Consider the following 22445-nt stretch of genomic DNA (forward strand, 5'->3'; position numbering starts at 1 on the left):
CTGACACGGGGCTCAAACCCACAAACTATGAGATCATGACCTGAGCCACAGTTGGATGCATAACCAGTTGAGCCACCCAGGCACCCCAGGAAAACAAACATCTTAAAAATGTCTCCCAAATCTGACCAACATCATTTGAGTAATGTGGATGGCAGTGGACTCTTAACTCAGATTTCTCAATTATTAAAGCTTGTGGTGTATCACAGAAGAAGTGTTTTGAATTTAATTTTATATGGATGAGGCAATTAAGATTTGGGGAGATCAATTGATTTGCTGAAGGTGATTAGATATATAGCTGTTGAATTTTCGTGTGTGTGTGTGTGTGTGTGTGTGTGCGCGCGTGTGTGTGTTTTAAGGCTCCAGATGGAAAAGAACACATAGGCCTTCTCATTTTTCATCCATGAGTAGTCTCTCATAATCCACGATTGTTTCTCATTCTCTTTCCTCCTACCACATGCCACAGGGATTTTCCTGCCCTTACCTTTACATCTGAGCCCCCAAGGAATGCCTCTCATCCCATTTGGAGGCCACGGCTCCCAAACATGCTGTTTTGCTGCTTTCTTTAGTTACTGACAAACAGTCCATGTGGGCGTCACAGGGATATCTATTTCTCAAAATTATAACCTCTGTTACATCAAGGGACTGAGAGGCATTTTATAAAACCTTCCAAAATTGGTTAGATTGGTGATCACTATGATCACCAGCTCTATTCATTGCAATCTTGAACTGTTCCTCAGTAATATGAAAACCCTTTCAATCCTGTTTGTCATTCATGACAATAGCAGACTCTTCTTGGGGAGAAATGGGACTTTCTGCTTTTAGGCTTAGGACTTCCTTAAACCTTGCCTCCTGGGTTTCCTGATACATTTTTTTTTTCCATCAGGGAAAATATTTCAACAGTGTTCCATCTTTTTGTTTTGTTTTGTTTTGTTTTGTTGTTTTGTGAGGGGACTGCATGGGCATTCATGTGACTGGTCTGCTAAGGCCACCGTGCATTTTTCAGTGAGAGAACTCCCAGTGTCCAGTTTCCTCCCACTGGCCTAAAACAACATAGATCTTCATTTTGGGGTTAGAACTTTTCCCTGGGATTGTGGCATATTTCTGAGCCATATAATTCATGTTCACTAAAGGAGAAAGTCTCCTCCCCCAGTGGGAGGCTCTGGACGATATCGCAGTTAGGCAGCATTTGCTGATTTTAATCCTGATGTTCCTGCCATGAGGTTTCTGAGGGTGTCCTGGAGAGATGTTTAATATCTTCCCAGGTACCCACTGTGATTTTGCTTCTGAGCACTGCCATGAAACGGCTCTCTTGACTTCTGATATCTGTAAACTCTCCTGGTACCTCCACTGCCTCAAATTCTCTCTGAGGAGTCATCCTCTTCCCTCCCCTAGTCTGTGTGACATAGTTGGTGTGGGGCATTATTTGAGTCTTGAGTCAAGCTATGTGAAAAATTGATTTTTTCTATTATACCAACCCATAAGTGATCTTATCTTGCTTAATGTGGTTTGGTCACTTGTAGCCAGAACCCTGTCTGATAGACTCAAATGGTAGTCAAGAACATGTCTATTCAAGTCTTCTGCCCATATAGGAGTGCTGATGCATAGGGGCACATGTACCCCAATGTTTATAGCAGTGCTTTCAACAATAGCCAAATTATGGAAAGAGCCTAAATGTCCATCAACTGATGAATGGGTAAAGAAGATGTGGTTTATACATACAATGTAATACTGCTTGGCAATGAGAAAGAATGAAATCCTGCCATTTGCAGCAACGTGGATGGAACTGGAGGGTATTATGCTAACTGAAATAAGTCAGAGAAAGACAGATACCATATTCTTTTACTCATATGGGGATCTTGAGAAACTTAACAGAAGACCATGGGGGAAGGGAAGGGGAAAAAAAGTAACAAACAGAGAGGGAAGGAGGCAAACCATAAGAGACTCTTAAATACAGAGAACTGAAGGTTGATGGGGGGTGGGAGGGAGGGGAAAGTGGGTAATGGGCATTGAGGAGTGCACCTGTTGGGATGAGCACTGGGTGTTGTATGGAAGCCAATTTGACAATAAATTATATTAAATAAATTCATTAGTAAAAAAAAGAACTAGAGTGTGTGTGTGTGTGTGTGTGTGTGTGTGTGTGTGTGTGTGCTTTTCTTCAGCAATAGAAAAAAGATGAGGGACTCACCCATTCTAAAAATGCTCATCAGTACACTAAAAAATTATTTGGAACGACAAAATATGATTAGTAAATTAAAAAAAACCTTATGAGAAAATAGAAAATAGGAAAGAAAAAGAAATAGAAAGCAACAAAGACTTCTAGGTACACAGGTCACTTACAGTCACAGCAAAAGTTCAGCTTTTACTTATTTGTATCATTACTCCGTTCCAGGTCATGTCCACAGTTTGACCCTTTCTATATCAACTATTGAATAATTTGGTACAAAATATTAGTTTGGTGTTTTAAATAGACTTTGTTTTGAAATGTGGTTAGTTCTTTGACCTTGACCAAGTTTCTTTCAGCTCACTTGTTATGTTATAGCACATGTGAAGTGCCTATACTGGGGGCTGGGATAAAGCAGGAAGTCAAAAGTTAGAGTAGCTGCTATTTATTATCACCACTCTTATTCAGACTACTTGCTAGAAGCATGAGTGTCTCTCCAGGTTTTCCTCTTTTCATGGGTCCCAATCAGGGCACTGAGGCCTCTGGCCTCAGCCTCCTCCCGTCACTGGTCTGTCCTGATTATGTGGAGGTTTCGCTGCCTTTTGTATTGATTGTAACTACCAACAAAGTGGCCACTCCAGAAAATCTATATTTCTCCTCATTAGTTATGTCTGGGCTTCTGATTTTTATTATAAACAAGGGAGAACATAAAATGTAGTTAGTTAAGACAGAGCTCAGTGATAAAGCAACAGGAAATGATGGAAGTGACTGCCCTCTATGTAAACAGTTATGTCCATAATCCTGCTGACCAATATTAAAAAATCTGAAATCGCCAATGGTTAACTATGATTTTATTATATGCTACTCCAAGGGTGGCAAATATATGACTTCAGTGAGGCCATCTTCCAAATCAGTTGTAGCCTGTTTCTCATTGAGCCTTAGCTTGGCCTCAGAGTCCTTCTCAATGCAAAGCACTGGCAGGTGCTGATAATGGGTGGGGTATTAGTACCTAAGCTGTAAACTTTCTCCCCTTCATCCCTGGGCTTCTGCATTTTTGAGATTGTATTATTGAAGTTGCTTACATATTTTAAATGTAAATGCTCTAACACATATTTTGGTGGTGGTTGGGGGATACTTTTGGACTTTGCTTTTTTTTTTTAATTTTAAAGTTTATTTATTTATTTTGAGAGAGAGAAAGAAAGAGCACAAGCAGGGGAGGGACAGACAGAGATGGGGAGAGAGAGAATCCCAAGCAGGCTCTGCACTGTCAGCACAGAGCCCAGTGAGGGGCTTGAACTCACAAACTGCAAGATCATGACCTGAGCTGAAACCAAGAGTCAGCCTGTTAACTGAATGAGCCACCCAGGTGCTCCTGGACTTTGCATTTTTAAGTGGGGATTTAGGCGCTGAAGATAAAGATTCTGACTGAAGGAGAAGAACAACCAGAGTTGAGAATGGTGGAAGTCCAGAGAAGACCTGAGCGCTGTGCTAGGGGGATGAAGGAAATTGACACGGAGAAAATTCTGGCTCCTCAGTGTTCTCCAGAGGGCCAGAGAAAACTGTCTTGGAGTTTGGGAACAGTTTTGTTGATGTGTTGACAGCTAAGGTTAGAGTGGCATTTCCTTTTGAAAATCCCAAGTGTGTAGAAAATGAACACTTGCCGAATATTTCAGTTTCGGTTTAGCTCCTGCATAACCAAAGTGTATGTGTGCGTGTGTGCACGCACGTGTTATGTTTTGTTTGTTTTTGGCTATGTGGAGTCCATTGTATCTTAAGAGGGAAAATACGACAAGACAGAAGAAATGATGCAGCAAGGAGCAGACAAGCATGACAGTAGTTTTATATTTGTTTTATGCACGAGCAGTAGACAGAGTCCGGCATATTTGGTTGATGGGGAGAACAAACGTAGCAGAGGGGGATACAATGCAATTGATGCTCTCAGACTTTGGCACCATCTCCCACCTCGTGACAGCCATTTGGGGTTGGGTAAAAATTCTAGAAAATAAGGGTAGATGGTCACTAAAAGCCATCTAGAACCTCAAACGTTCCAAATAGGTGAGGTAAGCATTAGGTGGGGACATTTTCACTTAAGCTATAAAATCACCAAGTTACCAAACAAGTGCATTAGGTGGGAATATAAAAATACTAGTTAACATTTCATCACCTATTTTAATAAATATATATCTGACTTTGTTATTGTTGTCTTCATTCTCCAGGCTCAGAGGTTTTGGGTAGCTTGCCCAAAGTCATCATCTTGTCCGTGACCAAGCTTTGATGAAAAGTGGGTCTGACCGATACTAGAGGAGAAACTCAACCACTCAGCCATGCTGCCTTAAGAAATGAATCAACATAGTAGTTGTTACACACACACACACACACCGAAGTAGGAGATGATAGCTGAAATAATATCAAAACATATCTTTTAAGATCGTATCTGTTGTGTAGAGCAAATGCCACACTTTCTAAAGTGTATTGTTTCATTAGAACACATGGATAAAGGGCTAGCTTGAATTAGTTGTTCTTACCATCTTGTTGGTAGAAAAACAGTTGAGTTTCTCTGTTGCTAAAATTCATTTGTGCTACTTAGGTCATAGTGATTGTATGTGGCAGGGGATACACTAAAACTCTTTCTTCTGGATGACGTCATTGATGGGAATGCCATTCTCAGACAAACTCACCAGGTGTAAGTTTTGATGTTCTCGGAACAGATAGCTTGCAAAACGTGAAGAGTAGTTTGCTTGTGAGAGGGGTGGTTATGGTAACCCTCAGACTGTATGTCACTTGTACAAAGTGTTAGAGGCAACCATGCATCTTAGGGGAGCTGGAAGAGTTTTTTAAAAGGGTATCTGTACCCTCTATTAATAATCTCTTTAAAAATCCTGTCTTAGTAAAGCAAAGTGTTTTCTCTAAAAAAATCAAAAAAATGAGGATAGGAGCACATGTGTGTCCTAGATCCTTCTTAAATGAACTCAGTTTGCAGAATGTCTGTCTCTTCAGCAAGTATAGGTAGCATTAGTTAGGATAGTCTGTCATGAGGCATGGTGGGCAGGTGACAACATGTAACACTTCTGGGTTCTGACAGTCATGGAAGACACAGGATCCAGACAGGAGTCAGGACTTGCAGCAAGCAGGTGTGACGCTTCTCTAAACCTCGGGATGCAGCCCGACTTTGGTGGCAGAGTGGGCCAGAACCACGGACAATGGCAGCAAGGAGATTTGAGCCCAGGTCTGAAGAGGTGAAATACCCTACAGGAAGGACCACCTTGTGTCTTCAGAGAATTCTGGCTGACAGCTGGGGTCTGTGGGCGGTACTCTGGAGCAGTGATTGCATGTGCTGTCTTACAGAAGCCACTTCCTGCCACGTCTTCTCCCCAAACGATACCCCCCAAGTGAGAGGCAAGCCACTAACATTACGGATTCCTTAAGAACCATAACATTTGCCCCTCCTCTATGGTAATTCATAGAATATGTCATCAGTTTAATTTAGATGGAAAAAACCTTAAAGCAACCCTTTTCATTGTTTGCTCTGGTTATGTATTAATATGTACTGCACAGTCAGCTAGTGTGTGTGTGTGTGTGTGTGTGTGTGTGTGTGTGTGTGTGTATAAACACATGTGAATACAAATATATGATCTCATTTAATCCGGGTAACTTTATAAAATGATATACATATATAGTATATATGTATATATCTCCGTATATCTATTTCTTTACATATATAATACCTTTATAAAATAGCATGTCTATTTTATTAAAGAGAAAACTGGGACACAGAGAAATTGACTGATGAGTGTAAAATGTTGTAGCTAATGAGACACACAGTCTGGATAAGAACACAGCCTTCTGACTGTGAGTCCAGGATCCTTTGGATTCTCCCACCACCCCTGCCCCCCAGTTTTGACTCCATGTGAAGCCCACTGACTGCCCTAGGCATGCTTGAGTCAGGACTTTCCTGGGATATTTAGCCACCTGGCACAAGTTCTCAAAATAAGAGAGTGACAGTGCCACATCAATGCATGCAAAAAGAATACCCACACCCATCGTGTCTGATTGCACTGTGCTTGACTTCATTTTTATAGGACTTGGGTTAGGCTTTCATTAGCACACCTTTCACAGTGGGGGAGTTTAGTCAACTGCTCAACAACATATGAGGCTGTCTGGTGTGGTGGAGAGAATGGGGAGCTAAGCTGGTTTGAATCCTGGCTTGAATGAGTGCTTATGTGACACTTAAGTGTCCTTTGCAAATTACTTTGTGAACTTGATTTCCTAATCTGTGAAATGAGGATGGCAGTACTTTTCAGAGTTGTCCTAAGGTGCTTGGCATGGTGGCTGGTAATTAGTTGGTACTATTATTACTGTTATCAGAGGCACAAGTGGCCCAAGAAGTAGAAGGAAAGATCCACTCTCAGGGTCTCAAGGACCAATATTTAGGGACCAGAATGTCAAGGATCTGAGTGTTTCTCTGTCTCTCCTTCCCTGTAAAGCCTCTAGTTCTCTCTGCCTACCTTTCCATTTTGCTGATTGGATTGTTGGGGAGGGGAAATGGCTGTGAGGCTCTAAAGAGGTTGTCTGAGTTCCCCTGCTGTTCCAGGCCTCCCAGTAATTGCCTGAAACGTGCACATCAGCTGTGTGGGCACTTGAGGAGCCCGTGGCTATCCTGGGAAGATTTGGGCAGTGGCTTATGGGTTACCCCCCACCTCTTGGGACTCAGGGTAGGGGACCAGCTTTGACGTTTCCTGGTGTACTGTGGCTGGGAGACAGCAGAGGGCACCTCTCGCTCACGCTGGGAATGCAAACAGACACCCCCCTCCCCCTCCCTCCCCAGTCCCAGAAAGCATGGAGATAGATATTATGAAGTAACTCATCCCCTGTGGAGGCCACAGGGACTGCTGCTCCCTCCACAACCCTTGCCTTGCCTTAAAACGCGACATTTGTTTCATCCCCATGTGTTCTTGACTCCACCACCTCCCATGTCTGCTGGGGACAGCCCGTTGGTCTTTCCCTACTTCTGAGTGAAGAGGGAGCTTTGGACTCGGAGGGGGTTGTTTCCCCAGGAAGCCTGGGGACTGCCTGCAGTAACTCCTCCAGGCCTTTGTTGAGAGAGGCCTCCAGTCGTGTGTGGAACTTTGGTTTATTAAATCTGATGAGTTCTATATTTCTGCCACATGTCACAGATCACCCACGTTGACTGAGCCCTGCCAGAGCTGGGCTGCTGTTACCCTGAAATGAAGCCAGATTTTTTAAGTGGGTGGGGGTAATTCCAGTTTGGTGCAGTAAATTATATGGTTCTGCTTGATTTGCTTTGCTCTGGGCTGGGAGAACTCATGATGGAACATATCTTGCAATTTGTGTGTGTGTGTGGGGGGGTGGAGCAGAGGGGAGGGGGAGGAGAGCTGGGGCAGGGGAGGGGAGAAGGCTGAAGGGGTGAAGGAGAGGGGAGCAGGGGAAGGGGGAGGGGAAAAGAGGGAAGGGGTGGGGGAGAGGGGTGGGGGGGGAAGCGGGGAAGGAAGAGAGAGAATTGTAATTTCTATAGTGAGTGGGTTGAACAGCAGATACATGCATAGCCCCCGGCTTTTCTTTTCCATCTTCCCCAACTCAGGCACTCCTTTCTATTTTAGGCTTTCAAAATTCACTGGCTTTCTAAAATTCCAGGAAGAAACTTGGAGACCCAAGTTACCCATGAAAGGTAACAATTCCTTGTACTCCCATATACTTCTGTGTCACGGAAGGAAGCTCTGGGGACTTAGAATACCAAGGAATATGCTCTTTAGAAGTTGATTTTTCTGTCAGGAGGTTTTGAAGGAGGAGGCTGGAGGTCTGAGATTACCACTGGTTCAGCCCACAATTAAGTATGGTTAGTGTCTGGGAAGAGGAGTATAGAATGACATAGATAAGGGGAAAAAAAGGTTTAAACTTCATCTTTTGCTTAATTAAATGGGAGATTAGAATAATCTGAACTTTAGGGGCAGGGGATGAGTATAGAAAACATATTATGGGGGAGTCCAGAGAAGACTAAAGTTGAGAATCTGCTTTCAAATTCTGACTCTATGCTATTCCTAGTCTTACTTTGTTAATCTGTAAAAGTGGGGATAAAATCCACCTGTCAGGATTACCATGAGGTTAGGTGAGAAAATGTGGGTGAATTCTATTGTAACACCAAGACAGCTCAGTAAACATTATTTATTTATATATTTTTTACTATCAACACAGTCCTGAGGGTGGATGCAGGCTGTTGTCAGGGAACAAGATCCATTTGTCTTCTGTGACTTGGAAGGGGGCAGGGCTGAGCAGTCAGACCCAACAGTGTGACTTTCCTGGACTTGCAGTTCAATAGAAAGGCCTGTGGTTCTAAGAAGAATTTTTGTAGAGAACTAAGAATCACATTTTGAAGACACTCTGTATTTATAAATGTGCCCTTCATTTATTTCCAAAACAAATAGGTTTACGTAAGCCCATGACTGTCTTCTTTATTCAGGATCACTCTGCATACAGTGCCAGGTTTGGAAACTTACAAATAGTTTTAAAAATTTTTTCAGTGAGATCCAGAAAGCATCAGAAAAATTCCTAAGCAAATAAAACACTTTTTTCCGAATTCAGAGAATTCTAAGATATATATATATATATAATATTTATTTTTTATTTATATAATAATTTTTTATTTATTAAAAATAAATTATTTATAAAATATATTTACATATTTTATTAAAATTTGCTTCAAAAATCATACTAATGGAAAAATCTTAGCTGACCAAATTGGTGAAAAGTTCTTTCTCATTGAACATTTATTTGCACTCGTACCCATGAGGGACTGGGTTGAGTTGAAGGTGGCTGCATCAGAATGACAGAAGGAAATCTTGGGCTTTCTTCTCCACTATTACCTGTTTGTTGAAAGCTTGGACTCTGGTGAAAATCAGTGCTATCCAAATAGAAATGAACTGACTTTCTTCATTGATCTCTTTGTTTGTTCTGAGGTTAAGCTCTTTGCTCTCTGGCTGGCACCTAAACACCTATCTTAGGTTAAAAAAAAATTTTTTTTAACATTTCTGCCTTTTACAACCTTGTGAATAAAAAGTTTAAGCAAATTATTTAAAAGCCACTAGTTTCCAAAGAAAAATTATAATCCGTTGACAATCAAAGGATTGTTTTCAGAAATCAGAGTGTTGAGCTAGGGCACCTGGGTGGCTCAGTCGTTTTGAGTATCCAACTCTTGACATGGGTTCAGGTTGTGATCTGGGGGTCCTGGGATGGAACCCCATGTTGCTGGGCTCTGTGCTGAGAGGGTGCGGAGACTGCTTGGGATTTTCTCTCTCTCTCTGTTCCCCTCCCCCCCCCCCACTTTCTTTCTCTCTCTCTCTCTCTCTCTCAAAATAAATAAATAAACTTAAAAAAAAAGTGTTAAGCTGGGAGGACTTGTTCAAGATGCCATGTGGGGCTCCTGGGTAGCTCAGTAGGTTGAGCCTCTGACTCATGGTTTCAGTTCAGGTCATGATCTCAGCGGCGTGGGATTGAGTCCATGTCGTTGAAGCTCCATGTTGACAGTTGTGGAGCCTGCTTGGGGTTCTCTCCCTCCCTTTCTCTTTGCCACTTCCTCCCCATCCCCCCACCTCATGCATGCACACACACTTTCTCTTTCAAAATAAATAAATAAACCTGAAAAAAAAACCCATGAGGTTGCCCAGTTGGAGAATCCTCCCTTTTGCTCTCACCCCTGTCCCTTCTCACTCTCAGCTTCTCAGCTGTTTCCCCCACCTCCAGTCCTTTACTCTGCCTAACCCAGGTGTCAGTGAGCACTCCATTTCTTCATGTTCTCTTTCTGGGTATGGCCTTTCTCCATCAAACACTCAATCGCCCAAGATATATTATTACAGGAAATTAGCTAACAATAGTGTTGATAATCTGTTTCTCTCAGCTCTGTTTTCTGATTCCCTGACTATGCAAATACTTTCCCATTGAAAGTTTTCAGTGATATTTTCTCCACTATTCACCCAGCCAAAATGCAAACCTTATTAAGGAACTTACTTATTTAAAATCTATTGAGTAATAGACTTTGTTCTATGCTATTACATGGAATCTGCTAAATCTTTCCTGAAAAGCACTTTACTATAGAATGCCACATGTATTTCTACTCAAATTTCTTCAAACTGCATAATAAAACAAAAATTTCTGATTTTCTGAGTATTGCAGAGAGTCAACTGGTATCAAAATAAAGAATCCTTTTCAAAATAAAGAAAATTAGGCAGGCTTTGAAGACAATTGGAAGACCCTACAGCTATCAAAAGAAATTGGACTCTTTTAATAGCTTACTGCTTATTTTCATAGCCACATGATTTTTATTATTTAATTCCTTGGACTTTAAATGTACCTCTTTTACACTTGTTTTTTTTACTTTCTGCATCATTATAACTCAAACCTCAGTGATTTCCTTGTGCTAGAAGACATTGTATTTTCCATTGGGCAGGAGTTGAAATGGGCAAGAAGAGGCACAGGACTTCATTAGCTCTGACCACATCCCTGCTTTATTTTTGAGAATTGTTAGCTTTATTTTTGAAGTGAATTAGCTTTGAAGGCAAAAGGGAAATGGGGGAGGTATGCCTCAGAGAGGTTGGCACCTTCTCTGACAGAATATAGAACTTTATTTTGTCTTCCATATATAATTTTGGACAATGAGTAATTATTTTCCAGCATCCACTAAAGAACTTCCCTCCTAACTCTTACTTATCCCCCCTACTCATTCAATGCATAATTGTTGAGCATCTCAGTGTTCACAGCACTGGTTTAGCCATAGGGGGAAGCAAAGCCATAGAAAGTAGTCTTTTCCCTCTCTATTTGTGCCCAGTTGCAACCAGGGACAAAAGATGTAGAACAGAATATATTGAGTAACAATGAAGCAGTAATAGAACAAATTGTGATATTAAATGAGGGCCACATCAGTGCCTTTTAAAGGAGCTCAGAGGGAGAAGAGAGCTAAAATGTGAAGGTGGCAATTTGGTTAATAGAAGAAAGTTTTATGTGTTCTGCACACACGCGCGCGCACACACACACACACACACACACACACACACACTTATTTTTCTGCCCTGCTCTGAGTCTTGGAAGGCTTTCTTCCATGGACTGTATTATAGGCTCCCTGCTCTCTAACTTCCTGTTGGTTCGACCAATGGTAGGCAACAGCAGGTGAGTGGAGAGGCTGGAACAGTCCTTTCTCTGGTTTCTCCCTGCTTGGTTGTGATTTTGGCAGCAGCTGCAAGGTCCACAGCTCTTGTCTAGGCAGCCCCTATTCCAGGTCCCACTATTCTCTCCTCTTGTTGTACAAGTAGAGGGGGTCTACAGATCTTCCTTGCTGTGATCCCCTAAACACTACCACACCTCTGTAAAGAGTGCTTTCATTTGCCAAGGCTTTTGAGTGCCATCATCCTGCCACCTGCTGGGACTCTGATTGACACCAGAGGCTTTCTAGGTATGGAAAACAGTATGCATGGAGGCCAAGATCCAAAATAAGCTTGGGCAGACCTAGTCAGACCGGAAGGAAAGTTAAGTGAGAGGGTGTACCACACAAGGTGAGTTTGGAGATGATGGTAGAGTCCAGGTAGGGAAAAACATCAAATACTAAGATGTTTGGAGCCCTCCTGTGAAAAGAAGAAAGTCATAGCAAGTTTTCATTAAAGAATTCACATGTTAAAATAGTGTAGAGGAATCAATCTGGTGGTTGGATATGAATTAGAATAGAGAGACTGGCAGTAAGAAAATTGTTTGGTAAGCTATGACAGGAATTCTGGAATTCTTGTTGAGGAAGTGTCTTGGTCTGTCATGTAGAAAGCACCATTGAGAACTTGATGTTCCAGCCCTACACACACCCCTGAGTCTGAAGAGATCACAGTTTGGGTGCTAGCTGAGACACCCAGTGTACAAATACATTATTGGTTTCTTTGGGTGACCGAAGGGTTAGAGGACACCTAAGCAGCTGGCAACACCTTTACATAGTGAAAATGAAAAATTACACAAGGGCTTTGCAGCAAGGAACACTTTAAAGGGGGTATGTTTTTGGCGTCGTGATATGTTTTGAATTAGAGATCCAAATATTACATTTCTTACAGATGTTGGAAGAGCATCTGCGCTTCCCTGATTAGTTTCTGGTGGCTGCAGCCATGCCCCACTGTTAAGTTGACATCTGGGAGTCCTGAAATTTGGATGATGCCAGTTGTGAAGCTGTGAGTTTGTTTGCCCTCTGTAAGTACGGTTGATTGGAGATTATGGGGACCTTTCAGAGGCAGTTCTCAGTTTTCCTGATAGAGTCTAATTTGAAATTCCACAGGCAGAGATGATGTGGAGCAAGATCTCTGCATAGTAGTTGTGGCTTTCCTCCATTTTTTGTGCGCAGAGTTGGACTTTAATATTGTATAGACTTAATTAATAAAGAAACAAGATGTGTAAAGATGTTAAGAGCAGGGCTTCTCAACAATGGCACTATTGACATTTGGGCTAGATTATTCCTTTTTTTTTTTAAGATTTTGAGTGGGGAAGGGCAGAGTGAGAGTGAGAGAGAGAATCCCAAGCAGTCTCTACACCCAGCACAGAGCCTGGCATGGGGCTTGATCTCAGGACTGTGAGATCATGACCTCAAGAGGTGGACGCTTAACCACCTGAGCCACCCTGGCACCCCTGTATGATTCTTTGTGGCATGTGTGTATTGGTGGGGGTGGGGAAGCTGTCTTGTACAGCGAAGGATGTTTACCAGCATCCTTGGCCTCTACCCACTAGACTCCAGTAGCATTCTATCCTTCTGTTCCAGTTGTGACAACTAAAATATGTCTCCACACATTGCCAAATGTTCTCTGGGGCAAAATCATACCTGACTAGAACCACTGCTAAGAGAAAGCAACAAGAGAAGTACTGTCTTTGGTAAGTTGAAAACAATTCTTTGCAAGTGACCAGTGATGCAGATTTGCAAGAAATAGAGAGGCAAGAGATTTGGTGTGATATAAAATAGAAGAAAAATGATTGCCCCTAGACCTCAGTCACACCAGCATTATGCTTTCACTGCCTAAGCAATGAGTTAAAGACAATGGGAAGCAATAAATTTTCTAGATGTGTGGCAAAGCTTTGGATTCAATGATCAATTAGACCACCTATGGCCATTTCACTTCACCTTGGGACTTCCTTTTTCACATCACCGTGGAGGCCACTGAATTGCCTTGCTGTTGTTTTATCATGTAGTCATGGACTTTGAGTATTCATTTAGGACAGGAAAAAGAATCTAGACTTCTCTATCCTTGTAAGATCTTAGGGACATACAATAGCTAGAAATGTTTAGGAACCTGTATATTAATGTTTTTCAACACTGGCTCATTAGTTGGTTTTGTCCCATTTGTCGGTCACAAAATCATTAGTGAGCCATGATCAGTACTTTTTAAAAAATTAAATGAAATAAAAAGAAATATTAGATTGTATCATGCAAAGGATAGGTAAATATTGAATTGAGAGGTTGTGATTTCTTACAATGAGTCATGGTTAAATTTCGAAAACCACTCTTCTATGTACAGATCAGAAAAGAGAAGTACTGATTATTCATTACTGGGAAATCATTTGATTTGGAATGATCTTTGACTTGATTTAATGTACCATTCAACCACTTTGCTTTAGTGTATTTCAAAGTAAAGTGATAAAATATTCGATTATGAACAAGGCATGATATGATGCTGCGGGCTGTGGTGAGATTAAAGATGAAGAGAATATAATTCATAGTGGAAAAATTTAAGAAATGAAAATTTCCAGTACTGGCTGATGATGGCAGTGAAGCTTTTCAAGGACTAGTTAACTAATGTGTGAGACAGATAAGAGCTGTTGTATGACTTCAGAGATCTCTGAAGGTCAGGGGTGCTGGTGAAAGCTGCATGGAGAAGAAAGGGGTTGGCTGTGCCTGAATCCTTAACCAAAAGGAGATGTGTGGGAAGGGGAGTGGGGAGGACAGTCCAGGCTGCTGGTAGAATGTGGCAGGAGGCAGTAAGTGGACTGGTTTGCCCACCAATCTGGGCAGTTTAGGATAAATTCTGAATATGTGTAGGGGCCAAATCTGGAGGGAATTCCAAGGGGTTTGAATTTTGTTCTTAGTCCACACAAAATCATGAAAGGCTCTGAGACAGGGGATTCCTAAATGAGCAAGATATTTCATTCATTCATTCACTGAACAGTAGTTATCAATCACTTGTTAAATAAAGAGAAGGGGCGAGTAAGGCAAAAAGATGCATAATATTTGGTTGCTTACTTAAATTTCTTTACTTAAAGCCCAGAGAGAGAATCATATAAACGTTAGCCTCTCAGGAAATACAGATAGAAGGCTAAAAGTAATCAGAGGAAGGAGAGATTGATTTTGCCTGATATTTCGGGAATTTTTATTTGTTGAGATGGGCAAGGACTTCATGAGCAAAGTCAGAGGTCCAAAAGAAGAATGAGTAGTTAATCTGGTTGGGTTGGGGCACTGGTAAGGCTGGTTGGGAGCGCCCAAAAAGTGCCTTGAATGCCAGTTGGCATGTGTCCTCCCTTTTGCAGGCAGGGCCACCTGCCAAGAATCTGTCAACCTAGAGACATGCAGTTAGAGGTCTGCTGCTTTAGGGTGAGCAGTCTGGAGGTCATGTGCCCAATGGATTAGAGGAGAAAGGCTGAGTGATGTAGCATTTCACTATGAACTTTAGTGTACCCCATCCTTCATCATCCTGTGAAGTCAGTGGTGAGCCAGGCTTTTGAGTACATGGGATTGAGGGCACCAGGTGAGCATCACCAACTTAATAAAGAATAATAAACAATGTTGGTCATTGCTAAGTATATTGTTCATTGAATAAAAGACAAAAACAATAAAAGGGTAGTTGTGGGCTTTTATTTTTGCCCAACTCCTTTGTCTTTGACCTATTTTTTTTGTTTGTTTAAACATTGGGGGAAAAAAAACAATAAAAGGGCAATATTCAAACAGCTCCTAAAACATGACATCAAGTCTCCACTTTATTTCTAGAGCTCACAGCCTTGGAAGGCAGCTTGCACAATCCCAGATTCCTAGAGTCTTTGTGTTTCCTTCCCCCTGTGGATCAATAAGTTAAGTAACACGTCAATACCAAGATAGCAGATGAACATCTGTCAGGGAAAACTGGTCCTGGGGGCTTTGTGCTCTGGTATGGAAAGTGTTTGATCTTGGTGTGCCGTCATCAAAGATGGGAGAGAGTTTATTATCTTTTATGATCCCGACTTACTAACAACACCTGACAGGGTGATTGTGTCTTGGCCTCTAGTTGGAACTTGGGATGTTCTCATTGGTTTGTGCTTGTATGAGGCCCAGAACTTGCTGGTGAAATATCAAAACAAGCTATAATGTGCTTCTGGCAATGGGATTCGGAACAGCTGCAGGGCTTTCTCCTATAGCCGGCCCGCAGGAAGATGAAAAATGAAAGTGGAGCAATCAATCTCTAGAGCATTCTATATATTAATAATGTTTGCCAACTCCAGACATTGTCTAATCAATACCGGGTGTAGGAGTTTGCAATGGTTTGTAATACTGGGTATACCTACTCCCAACAGCCTGAACCTGTGGCTTGGGAAAAAGGGGGCATCTGTACCATGTGTGCTCTGGTGTCTGGGCAGGAAAGCGTGCTAAGACCCGGAACTTGACTCACAAAAGATGGAATCGGGGCGCCTGGGTGGCTCAGTCAGTTGAGTATCTGACTTCGGCTCAGGTCATGATCTCACAGTCCGTGAGTTCGAGCCCCGTGTCGGTCTCTGTGCTGACAGCCCAGAGCCTGGAGCCTGCTTCAGATTCTGTGTGTGTGTGTCTCTCTCTGACCCTCCCCCGTTCTTGCTCTGTCTCTGTCTGTCTCAAAAATAAATAAACATTAAAAAAAATTAAAAAAAAAAAGATGGGATCTCTCATATTGAGGAAGCTAATTCTTGACATTTTATAACAAGGACTGACTCCCAAAGAGGCTGGACAGCCCAATGGTTTTCCTCCTCTTGTCTGCCTCACACTCCTTGTTTGTGATGTGTTCAGTGAATCCAAAGAGGGATCCTCCCATGAGATGGGCAGAGGAGAGGTGTGGTGCAGCCGCCAGGGGGAGCCCATCGGGCAGAGTCCTCAGGATACTCTGGGCCTCCAAAGCCCGGAAGAAAAACATTTATTTCATGGAGTTTGAGGATTAGAGATGATTGTAAACACTTGGGAGACTCACTGAGTGCAGACATTTGTAAAACAATAAAAATATGAACAAAAGTCATCTACTGCCATTGAAGAATGTTATTTAGCTCAAGTTTGAATGGTGTGGGCATAGAGAAGAATTTCCCTTTTAGGAAGGTCTAATCTCTAGAAAGCAACGATGATCCAGCAGGAGTAAAATGGAGCACAGAAGGGGTGCTGTGAGAGAGGCATTTCAAAAACTTTAACAAAAACCATTAGTATAATAAATACATTTATTTTGATGCAGTCGGCTCTCATCAGTAACTTTTTCCAGGCCCATGGGCTATGAGTGTGCCCTAATTTTTTTTTTTAATCATCAAATTAAGTCTTCACTGTAAACAAAAACAAAAGAGCAAAACTCCAGCTCAAAAGTTGAGCCCTTTGACTTACGACAACGCCTCCTTCCCCCTCCCCCCATGCAACACATTCTGGCAACATCATTTAAAGGCTGAATCCCCTGAGAGGCTGCCAGGTAAGAAGCGTATGCACACACATACATCTAACAAGCTGAAAACCAAAGCAGCGCTGGCAATTTGCTCATAAACCAGATAATTAAGGATGTGCCAAACTACCTGTGGGGGACCCAGGATTTATCAGTGGTTTTTATTTACTGTTTAATAGTATAGCATGTTACATAAACCTTTAAGTAAAACTATTTGATTATTAAAGAAAAAAACAACAGCCTTTTCAAAGTCACAACACCTCCCCTGCAGAGTTCTAAAATCAGTGGAAAATGAGCAGCATCAATAAACACGGTGACTTATGTCAATAAATGTTCTGCCCACCCGGGTACCTTGTTACCCAGGAGGTGTAAAAGGGCCAAAGTTGAACTATGAAGATGTTTGCCAGTTCTTCTTTTATGACTAGGATTTTAGAAGTGTAGATGTCTTTAAGCGTAGATTTGAAAACTTCTTTTTTCAGTGGGTCTATTTCAAGGGTTGTCCTGTCTACCCTATATTTCTTGTTTAAATATTTTCCTCTTTTTTAAGGTTTATTTTTGCTAATGGGACTTGAGCAGTGGCTCTGAAACTTGGCTGCACATTAGAATCATCTGGAGAAGCTTAAAAAGTCTCGAGGCCTGGCTTTCAACTCCAGAGATTGTGACATAATTGGCCTAGGATTTGGTTCCAGTATTAGTATTAAAAAAAATCCCCCAACACTAATGTGCATAGTGATGACCCCAGAACCCTTGCAGAATCTGACTCACCAGCTGGGTAAAGAGGGGTGGGTGTCTGCATTTGTAAGGAGCTCCTGAGTGATATTGCTGCTATCTGAGAACACACAGTAGTGAGGAGTATCTAGGGGAAGTGTTTTGGGTATGAATATGTTTTGCTAAAACAAGTAATCTATCAACCAAGAAGGTTGATTTGGAAGGAAGATAGAAGGTAAGGTGGAAGGTTCTTTCCGTTTTTCTCTAAAGTCTGATATATGTGGAATTTCTGGGCCCATTGGCTTAGATTCTTTCACTCTTTGTAGTATAGGTAAATCCTATTAATAGGTAAGATTTTCCTAATATAACAGTAATTTGATTTAAAATGCACCCTGCTGAGTGATGGTTTACTTAGGCCAAGGTGTTTCTAGGGATGGCTGGAGTCAGGAAAGGGAAGAGTAAGGTCACATTCTAACCTTGGTTGACTTACTATTTGCCCAGGCACTAGGTCAAGTTCTTTGAACACATTGTGTTATTGAATCTGGGCTTGTTCTCTTTTCACATTTGCAGAAGGGGACCAAAAATAGAATTAATGACTGGGGTGGGGAATAATTCTCTTTTTTGCCCATCTATGTGTTCAGGGTCCCAACTGCTCCCCTGCCCCTACCGTAGTATCTGTCCCTTTTGGGGAGTCTGGCTTGTCCTGTTGGGATGACCTAGTTTTCTCATTCTTTGTCAAGACTATAAAGTCTTCTCTTTCACTGGGTCGCAGCTACTCTGATAACTTATTTATGTTCACATATTAATGCGTTTTGTTGGCTAATATCTTTTTCCTGTGACATAATTATTAAGTGTTTTCTCTTTTATCTTCATTTCAAAATGATAAAGTTCTTACGATTGCGTTTCACTGTTTTCCTCATGGCTCTTAAGTGATGCCAAAGTAACCAGTCAATTCATTAAGAAAACAAATCTGTCAAGTGTTGTGTTTGAGGTCTTGGGGAACAAGCAACTGCTTGACTGACAATGTTGTTTTCTTTCCTCCGGCTTGGTTGGCATTGGATGGATCCGACCACAGAATCTTAAGTACTTATTTTTTGAAAACCTACTGCTGACTTGCATCCGAGCCGGGTGGCTTTCGTGGTGCACACAGTGACCCTGCTCACCACTGCTGGCTCTAAGGGGGAACACAGAACCGTGGGGGTTTTATCACACGCAGGCTCCCCACCCTTGGCCTGACCCCATGCCTCCCACCCCTTCATCCCTTCACTCCTCAGAACTCCCTTCAGAAGCAAAATGGGGATTTTTCTCTTCTTTGATCCTGTTGGACTTTCCCAAACTCAGGGCATGTATGGTGCAGAGTATTTGGGTTAGGAGAGAACAGAGATTCTGATGGACACATGAAACAGGTAGCAAGGACTTCGGCTGCCACTCCCCAACCGAAGCTGCCTCTCCCGACAGCTGCAACTGCTAAAACAATCTTGTTCTTTTGTTTTCCACACTTAAAAAAGGCCTTCAGCCAAACTGTCGCCCCTGACCTTGTTTTATATTTCCAACGTGCATTTTATTAACTCCTTTTTCATATGGTACATATGGAGCCTGCCACCAGATGAGAAGGAGGCATATTTTGCAACTCTGATGGAAAGAGCAGTGGTGAGCAATGAGACACCCTATGCGCAATTTTTGTGGCAAATACGTCTCTTGTGTTGACCTGAGTTCCATTTGGGTAAGTGAGCTTCGTGCATAGGTGATAAAAAATGCATTTACGTTGCATGGATCACTTGATCAAGAAACACATACAAATAAACCTACCATTAGCCATGCACTCAAAGCCTTCTGAGAAGGGGAAGTCCTTTTGACCAAAAGATAATTGAGAAGTAAAGGAATGTGCTCTGTTGTGATGGTGGAAGTTTCATTCTTCAGTTTGGCAGTTCATTAGGGCTGAATAAGGAAGACGTTGGAGTATTGTACAGCTTTAAAAAACTAATCCAAATAAAAATCCATCTTGCCTACACTTTCATTGATTTCTAACAGTCCTGTTCCTTACAGAACAACAGCCGGGAAAATAATTTCTGTCTATGTAGGAATGATATACTGCCTTTTTTTTCTTTTCTTTTTTTTTTTTTTTCAAAACCAAAGTTAAACTTTTTCCCCCCATGTTCCCTCCCGGAGTGTGTGCCTGTGTGCAGGGGTGTCTATCTAATTGGCCACAAGAGAGAATTAAACTAAATAAAATCACTATCCACGGGGGCCTCTAAATATGCCTTTTTAATTTGAAAATTTTTGTGGGTTATAGTGTAATTCAAGCTTTTCAAGGTTTATTAGTGCATAGCTGTTCGCGGGGCTCACAGAGCTCAGGACTCCACGTCCGATGCTAACAGAGAAAGCAAAAGTGCCTTTCATCCGCCGACCACATAAAGTGACCCGACCTTCAAAAAAGGCCTCCCTCAAATAAAACACATATTAATAAAAGTGACTGAAGGGAGTTGAAGTTGGTAATTTGTGCTGCTGACTCGACACTGTGTTCGTCATCCCCTGTCGGAGGAATTCTGACAATTCACTCCCCAGCCAGGGAACACTGTGCTCACGATGAAGACGTTGCTCGCAGATACGAGCGAGCGGATGCCAGTGACTTTACGCGGTCGCTGCAGTCGGAGTCAAAACACGCCGCTCTTGTGTAATTAATTGCTGCGAGAGGAAACGGACCAATGGCGCCTTCTGCTGTGAAGCTGTTAATGGAGAACTTATGGAGAGAAAGTCAAGTCCTCCCGTCCAAATTGGAATGTGAAAGAAATCTGTTGGAAGGTGATGACAGAAATGAAGTAAAACAGTTGTTTCCTGATCCGCGTGCCAGGTGTGTCTCATACTGTGATAAATAAGATCTGCGTCTTACACTCCAGAAATTGGGGGAATATTACAAGCGTTTATTATGGCGAGGCACAAAAAAAAATGCACTTGAAATGCTTTGTTTCTCCTGGCACCAAACGGTGAGCAGTTACCGCACAATGCCTGGAGCTGCTAATTCCTTTGTTTCGGTTCAAGCCAACATGGCCTATTAAAAGCTTAAATTCAATTTTATTGTTAAGGTATTTATTAACTGATTATGAAAAGACATTAAAAGCCTCATAATTAAGCCACTAAGTTGCTCCTTACCTTGATCAATTCTCCTCTTTTCTTACACAACAAACTGTCCTTGCTCTTTGACCTGACGGTTCACTACCTGGGGGTTACTTGTTTCAGCTCTGCTGCAGCCAGAGCCTTACACTGAAGGTATCTGTGAGAACCAGTGGGTTACCGGTACAGGCGTTTCCCCACAGCTACAGTTGTGTGCAGTGCTTGTGTTCACTTTAAAATCAGGGCCATGTTGCGCCGAGGAGGGTGTGTGAATGATTCCTGACAAGTTTTTAAAGCGCTTTCCTGACGTCTTACTTGTTAGGAAGCTGTTGCTAAGACGTTCATGGGCACCCTTGTGAACACGCACTCGCAAGTGAACAGGCTGTGGGATGTCACCAGGGCACTCGTGTATCTCTTATTTGTGGCTTGATCTTGGACATCCATGTTAAAGTGATCATTATACTGAAATGATTTTCCTTTCTTGCTTTTTAAAGTTTGAAGTATTTTTGATGTATTCCATTACAATTGTTTTCTCTGGAAACTTTAACAAAAGCACATATACAATGGCCTTCTTAAGCACAAAAGAAAAATTTTATTTAAAAATGATGGGAAATCCTGACTATAAATTGTAGTCTTTTGGGCCATATAAAGTATGGGTAAAAATGTGTGTCTTTTTGACAATGGAACTCACCTGTTGAAACTGTTTAAAAAGTTTTTCAATAGCGATAACTAATCCTCGGATAAAGCCCATTGATTGCAATACTACCAGGAGTCAAAGCAGGATTTGACGCTAAAAAATAAAGAAATTGCAACAACCTTGAAAACACAAGATATCTAGTTACTGTTGAATCATATGTCTTATTAAAATCTTCGATTTCAGTACCACAATCCCTGCTACTGTTCAGTCATTTAAAATTGGTTTGCAAGATGAAGAAGCCTAATTTTTAAAGAGGCCCCTTAAGCATATTAAGGAGATTAAGCACACTTAAGTAGAATTGCCTGCATAATGAGTATGGCTTAATAAAATTATAAACTATCAACTCCAGCTATGTTTCCTTCAAGGATGAACCATAATTTTTGTACTCATGCACATCATCAAGAATTTATAGAATTAGTGCTGAGATTTTGAAAGAGATTTGAGTAAGGGCCAACTTGAGGAAATTGAATCTTGGCGTCATTTGACTTTTTTCTTAAATGTTGAGTTATGGCTAATTTCAAAAATTTTAAATAAATGCTCACAAAAGCTAGTGTCCTTACCTTTGCACAACAGACTCAGAGTAGTTATCATGATAAGGGTTGTTGTTTGCCATTTAAAGTTGTCTTGTTTATTTCATAAAAATGTTGAGAGAGGAATCACTATTTTTGAAGAAAAACAGCTTTTCTTATGTGTTACTCATTACTGATAATATTTTTAATGTCCTTTATGTAATACCTGTCTAGGAAAAACAAGAATTATTTTGTTTGAATTATTCTCATTGGAATTAATTTATCAATCATATTTCCTTCATTATTAAAAGCATAAAAAAGAGATTTTGTAGTTACCATGCATCTTGAAAATGCATAATTAGCCTGTTTCTCAGTCTTTCAATAGGGTATTTCATTCATTCATTCTTTCTTTCATTCTTTCACTCACAGACTCGCTCACTCACTAGACAAGGATTATGTACCTATAATGGGCACTTTTGGGTCCTGTAGACTAATAACAGTAAAAGCACAGTCCTTGTCCTTGAAAATCTCTGGGGACGCCTAGGTGGCTCAGTCGGTTGGGCGTCCAACTTTGGTTCGGGTCATGAACTCACGGTCCGTGGGTT

This window comes from Lynx rufus, unplaced genomic scaffold, assembly GCF_022079265.1.
Source record: "Lynx rufus isolate CCGP_SWC_20201006 ecotype Redwood Valley unplaced genomic scaffold, mLynRuf1.p SCAF_6, whole genome shotgun sequence".
Taxonomy (NCBI): domain Eukaryota; kingdom Metazoa; phylum Chordata; class Mammalia; order Carnivora; family Felidae; genus Lynx; species Lynx rufus.